This window comes from Oreochromis niloticus, linkage group LG3 (genome assembly GCF_001858045.2).
Source record: "Oreochromis niloticus isolate F11D_XX linkage group LG3, O_niloticus_UMD_NMBU, whole genome shotgun sequence".
Taxonomy (NCBI): domain Eukaryota; kingdom Metazoa; phylum Chordata; class Actinopteri; order Cichliformes; family Cichlidae; genus Oreochromis; species Oreochromis niloticus.
In genome coordinates this window covers 2,408,175-2,414,934 of record NC_031967.2, presented here as the reverse complement: position 1 = coordinate 2,414,934, position 6,760 = coordinate 2,408,175, and the positions used below count along the sequence as shown (strand labels likewise).

The 6,760-nt window shown below is 42.5% G+C and overlaps 1 long non-coding RNA gene across 1 annotated transcript; it reads right to left on the bottom strand.

The window, feature by feature from the left end:
- Window positions 1-546: 546 nt before the first annotated feature.
- On the bottom strand, window positions 547-1,509 carry LOC112842763 (uncharacterized). Its single transcript, XR_003214782.1, has 3 exons — window positions 1,270-1,509; window positions 984-1,137; window positions 547-894 (listed from the first exon to the last, which is right to left on the bottom strand). It is a non-coding gene; the product is annotated as an uncharacterized LOC112842763 (long non-coding RNA).
- Window positions 1,510-6,760: the final 5,251 nt, after the last annotated feature.

Sequence of the window (6,760 nt, the reverse complement as noted above, 5' to 3'; positions counted from 1 at the left end):
AGAGCAGCCATTTGGCTTTTCTACCTTTAAAACCCGCCTTCCACCCAAATGGCTGCTAGGCTTTTAGCTAATATCCTTAATCACCTGTGAACAGCTGCTTTTGTTATGTAAATAAGGTGGGGCCATGCTGAGCCACTTGGAGTGGTTAGTTTCCTGAGCCACAAGGAAACTTGTGTTTCAGTTTGCCATATTAGGGAGAAATCAACACACATGGGTGTATTTCCTTTGTTGCTGAGATTTATTGATAAAAACAGTACAAAAAAACAAAACAACACAACAACCATTTGTACACATATTTACAAATAATAATAAAAAGTGAGTGAGTACATTTCAACATTTTCAGCAATCACTCACAATCCTGGCACTGCCATGGCATCTGTAGTCTGCATTTACCACATGTGTATCTGTAGCAGTGAACACATCGCACAGTGGCATGATTGTTCTTGCATTTGTGTTTGACCTGACACGTGGCTCTTTTTCCAGGGCTAGGTGTGGAGGGTTGTGTCCGAAGCAACTGTTCTTTTCTTGCCTTCTTCCCAGCCATATGAGAGTTAGCCAACTCTCTTGCAAGCTCCACCAGGAAGTCCACCCGTCTTTCCTGCGTCCCGGTGCATGCTTGATACAGCACGTGTGCATTCAGTGCTGCCATGTCAATCATGTTATAGAACACGGCAACTGGCCAGCGCCGTGTTCCTCTGCGGACCGTGTACTCCCGCACCATCTGGTCCATCACATCCACGCCACACTTTGTGGTGTTGTAAAGGATGACAGTGTTGGGCTTCCTTTTGGTGGTGTTATCAGTCTGAACCACGCTGTGCATGCTGCTAAGAATATAGACTGTCTTCTTCCGTTTGCCGCATACGCCGTCAGCGTGGCAGCAGAGGTTGAAAACACCTAAGAAATAAGATAAATTGTTATTTCCATAGCACTTTTACACACAATGAAACACATAAACATAGAACCACAAAAGACCTGCAACATACCTGATTGGTGAATTCATTGCAATCTGTGTGTCTAGCGGATTGAGGAATTTCCCGGCGAATCTTGTTGACTGTGCCGAGGATGGTGGTTTTCCGTCTAAGAAGTTTTTGTGCAAGTGAAAGCGATGTGATGCGATCTTCATATAAGATCAACAAACTAAGGAACAGAGATGTATTGCATTGTTATCAATTCATGGAGGAACTTTGTGTTGGAGCACATATATAATAGCTAAAATACTCAATAGAAGGCTTCTGTGTGTGTCTGTGTGTTATGAGTCAGGAGTTATACCTTAAATAGGGTATTGACCTCGGAGCTGTCAGCCTCCAGCACGCACAGTTTCCCTCTCAGCATTTCCTGTGACTTTTCATCTGCAGGAAGATGGTCTGGACCCCTGACCACATCCAGCAGTACAGGAAGAGCTAAACACACAACACACACTTAATATAGACGTGTCAGACAAGACTATGAGTGAATCAACTCTAATGTGCTGATTTCATAGCTTTCCTGTTCTGACTGGAAAACCTAGATTGTAATGAAAATAAAATCAGTTAAAAAAATGTATCTGTTGACCAATCATTTGAATTTACATATATGGCTGTGTGGTGTCTGTTAAAGATATAACCATACAACATGTTTTCAACCATGTATAAAAACAAGGGTAAACAGTACAAAATTAATAATTAGGAAAATACAGTGTTATAAATAAAAGTCATTAATAATCTCCATATTCAAGATGGTGCAGCTGATGGCAGCCTGAATACTGCTCAATGATACATTTCCTGCTTGTGTTTATCTGTTCAGTTTTCAGCTTTTCCTTCCTGTTCACACATACATCAACGAAACAAGTTATCAGGGTTTTTTTTAAATAAAACTTTACCCTGTCTTTCACCCATCTGGAGAATTCTGCAAAACTATTAGTTGGAGCAGCTCTCAACAGGATCAGGAGATGCTGATGAGAAAAGCGAGCTGGAGCACTCGTCAAACTCCTTCCGATCGGACATTGGCCAGTCCATGCTTCTTTCATTTCACCCAGCGAATGTTCAGCCCTGTGCCTCAATGAAATCTGGCTGGGTGAACATGTCCCCAACAGCTCACTGTATCTACCAGGCTTTCAACTGCAGTACAGACCTTTCTCTGCACAATAATTTCCAAAAAAACTGTTTCCATATAGGCTTCAACCTACAAATAGGTTTCCGGTCAAATTCCAAAACTGAACCCAAGGAGATCTCATAAAGTGAGTGCTCTTGGTTAGCTTTCATCTGGTATGGCTAAAACCTCTATTAGCGTCTATTATAATAGAAGATCAACTCACATGGGTTCAAATAGAAACTTCCAGTGAGTTCACTGTAAAATAAAACCATCCAATGATGAGCTAATGATGAACCTGAGTGTCTCTCTCACAGTTTAATAAGTGACTGAAAAGGAACTGGGTTCAAGGTATAAACCACTTTAAAATCTTTCATGATTTTCTACTGAGGTCACTTCAGTTTTACAGGCTAAATTATTTCCTGTAATACTCAGGGATCAAAGTACCAATAAAAGCAATATGATTTGTTAGGCTGATTTGTCTTCCTCCTAAAATGTTTTATGTGCATTAAAAAAAAAACACTGACTCCTAACTCATCTAAAATAGACTTCATGAGACCATAGCGTGTTCTGACCTGATAACCCTTGCAATCCCAGCATCTGACAATGGTTCAAAGAATGTCTATAAACATCACTATTTTTGGTGTGCAACTTTCTCCAGACTGACAGCAAAACAATTGTAGCTCAGTGTTCAAACATTCGGAAGAAGGAGTTGATCTCACAGCTAGAGATTGACAAGGTACATAATAGGATCACGGGGAAACTTGAAACCTGGACCCTCCGTAGCCGCTTACCAAGATCAGAACACCATGGCAGCAGTGATCAGTGAGATGACTACAAGACGAACAGCCACAAGGAGCAGTACCCACCATGGAGAACGAGACTAGAAGCCAAGATCAAGGTAGCACAACTAATGGAGTTGCAGAAAGGTGCCTAAGAAGCACAGAAAGCTGTCTGTACCTGAGGCCTTGAAGACACCCAAGCAAAGACTACCAGCCTTGGACAGCTGCTTGAAGAGGTATACGCAGAGAAGTAGAAGGCAGGAGAATAAACCATCTATTCTGCAGAGAACCATCCAAGGTGTACTCTCAGTAGGGAACAATATGAGAACAGCACCACCAAGGCTGGAGACGGAGCAGCACTGGAAAAGCATATGGGAGAAGGATGCAAACCCTAATAAGTGGCTAGTGGATCTAAGAGCAGACCACAGCAACCTCGCTGAACAGGATCCAGTAACCATCATAGTGGCAGATATCCAGCTGGTAGTCAATGAGAGACACCCAGAATGGCTAACCAAAGGTCCAAGATTCCTGATCCCCAAGGAACCCCAGAAATAACCAGTCCCATCCAACTACCGGCCAATAACCTGCCTCAGTACCACGTGGAAGTTCCTGTCAGGCACATGGCCCAATACATAAGCGGGGAAGAGAAACGAACTGGCAGGAATAGCAGAGAACCGTAACACCAGGTACCGATAGACAGAGCAAGACTGTAAGACCAGACTGACCAACCTGTGCACTGCCTGGATTGATTACAAGAAGGCTCATGACTCAATGCCCCACACCTGGATCCTGGAATGCCTAGAATTGTCCAAGATCAACAGGACCTTAAAAGCCTTCATCAGGAAGTCGATGGGGATGGACATTAGAGGCCAACTTCAAGCCCATAGCACAAGTGCAGGATCTATCAAGGAGATGCCCTGTCCCCACTACTGTTCTGGATAGGCCTGAACCCCCTCAGTGAGATCATTGAAAAGAGTGGCTATGGTTACCGACTATGGAATAAAACAATCCTGTACATGGACATCAAGCTATATGCCAAGAGTGAACGAGACATCGATCACACGAGTACCTCAGAAAGATGACCATGGACAGCTGCGTGCTCAGTGAATGCCTCAAGCAGCAGAAACCCAATAAAGAGCAGCAAAAGGAGGTACCATCGTGGAAGGACAGGCCCCTGCACGGTATGTAGCACCGGCAGATAAAGGAAGTGGCTGACATCCAGAAAGCCTACCAGTGGCTGGACAAAGCTGGACTGAATGACAGCACAGAGGCACTAATCATGGCAGCACAGGAACAAGCTCTGAGCACAAGATCCATAGAGGCTGGGGTCTATCACACCAGGCCAGACCCCAGGTGCAGGCTGTGTAAAGATGCTCTGAGATCATACATCACATAACAGCAGGGTGCAAGACGCAGAAACAGAAACATCTGTGCCGAATATGGCCTGGTAGTCGAGAATGGCCGAACTAAGATCCTGTGGGACTTCCAGATAGAGATGGGCAAAATGGTGGCTAACCAACTGGACATAATAGTGGTAGACAAACAGAAGAAGACAGCTGTAGTGATAGATGCAGTGATACCAAATGACAAAAAAAAAAAATCAGAAAGAAGGAACACAAGAAGCTGGAGAAGTACCAAGGGCTCGAGAAGATGTGGAGGGTGAAGGTAAACATGGACCCAGTGGTAATCAGAGCACTAGGTGTAGTGACCCCCAAGCTAGGCGAGTGGCTCAAGCAGATCCCAGGAACAACATCGGAGATATCTGTCCAGAAGAGTGCAGTCCTAGGAAGAGCTAAGAAACTGCGCTGGACCCTCAAACTCTCAGGGCTCTGGTAGAGGACCAGCGCTTGAAGGATAAAATGCCACCCGCAGGGGTGAGCAGGGAATTTTGTTTATAGCCAACCACTGTTTACCTATTAGCAATGTGACTGTGCACCAAGGTTTTACCAGGACCTTTACCAAGGCTGTCTAGCCTCTAGTACCTGTTAATGGCTATTTTGTCATGACCATATGAGCTACACCTGACCCAGACAGGCATTCTCAGCTGCAAATCTCAGAGTTTGCTGAATGGAACAATAGACAGGTGAGCCTTACTCCCAAGTGGAATTCTTACAGGAGGGGAAAACGTCACTGACAATGCAGTGATGATGTGATATTAAAAAATAGCCATTAATGTGCGAGTTATTCTAGTATTTCTATAAAGTACACTGATTATACCTAAGCAGCTTTTATTATGAAGTTAAATGTGGATTATTTCCTGTGTTGGTTCGGTGAACTTGACACTGGCGACAAGGAAAGCTTGTACAGTTTTCCTTCAAATTAAATAGTGTAAACTTCACGTTAATAATCACCCAGTGAGCAGCTGAGTCACATGATATTATTAAAATCACTCTTTGCTTTGTCCCTACCTCTACCCCAAAGGATATGCATTTTTTGGAGACGAACACATTTGTTCCAAACAGTTTCCATCAACTTTTTCTCTCTGTTTGCTTGCACGTGGGTTTGACTTAGTGTGAGTTTTTTTCCTCATTAATATCCCAGGAAAAGACTCAGCACTTCCTTTCCTCCAGTCAGTTCCTCTGTCAGCTCAGAATTGCAGCCAACTAGCAGCAGTGTTGTAGAAACACAAGAACTGTCACAGTCATGAAATCATGAGACATAAAGTGACACACATTCTGCAAGTCTTGCAAATGTAGGGGAGACCGGGGATAGTTGTAACATTTTTGACATTTCTGTCTGTAAATTGGAGCTCTTTTAAGGTAGTGGATTCAAAATGTAATGCAAAGTATTTACATGTCTTTGCTATTAAATGGTGCAGCTATTTTCTCTGCAGCACAATTATCCATTGCATGGTATGGTCTCAAACACAAAGAGTGAAATGTTACAATTAACCCCATAGTCTGGGTTAGTTGTAACATATCCTGGGGTGAAATGTAACACAATGAAATAAGGGTACTGACAAAACATTAACATGTAATCTTTTTTATTCAACACATGAATGCACTTAGAGTCATTTATGTAGCTCTGTGTGTGACAGAATGCAGAAATCTAGCTTTTGAACATATTCCAACCCCCCAAAAAAGACAAATTACGGAATTTTCTGCAACTGAATATTTTTGGTTGGTCTTACTTTAGTTTGGCCTCATTGGCTCAGTGGGCATTATAACCTACAACTCTTGCACCAACTTTTTAACATAACAATGAAGCTGAAAAAATGTAGTTGTGCACCAGCATCGCAATTCCATTACTTTTTATCATGGCTTACCTTGGTGTGGTTTGCAAAGTGCTTCAGAAAGATGAGGAAATCTGTTTCTTGCACCCATCCTGATTTATTTCCACTACCAATACTTCCTACTGGTCCATCTCTGACACAGTGGTCTGCATAATGTATGTGTGGGAACACAAACAGTGGTTGTGTTGCCAATGGCATTAACCGCATATACAAAGGCGACCAGTGAACCTCTCTCTGCTGATGTCGTTGCCCCAACTTGTTTAATATAAGTTACAGTAATAGTTTGGTAAGTTGTAACACTTGCATTATCGTTACAACTAACCCAGACTGTTGCTGTTACAACTGACCCAGACTCCTATAGCCATGAACTAGCTAACATTACAGCCAACGGCTAAAACATTAGCACTAAAGACCTACACAGAATATATCCCCACAGACATACAAATAACATAATTTAAGTTTGATGAGTTTAACTGCAAAGCAGATAATGCTATTAGAAACTGAAATAAAGTAGAAAAACTTACTTTTTGGCATACAGATTACTTTTTTTCGTGTTAAATTGTCTGTGTTTGACAAAACGTGCTGATTTTTCACATGTGATAGCAGAACTGAATTGGGCATGCACAGGATGAATCACATCATTTGAAACTTAGCCCTGATTGGAGAAATTGGAAGTGTT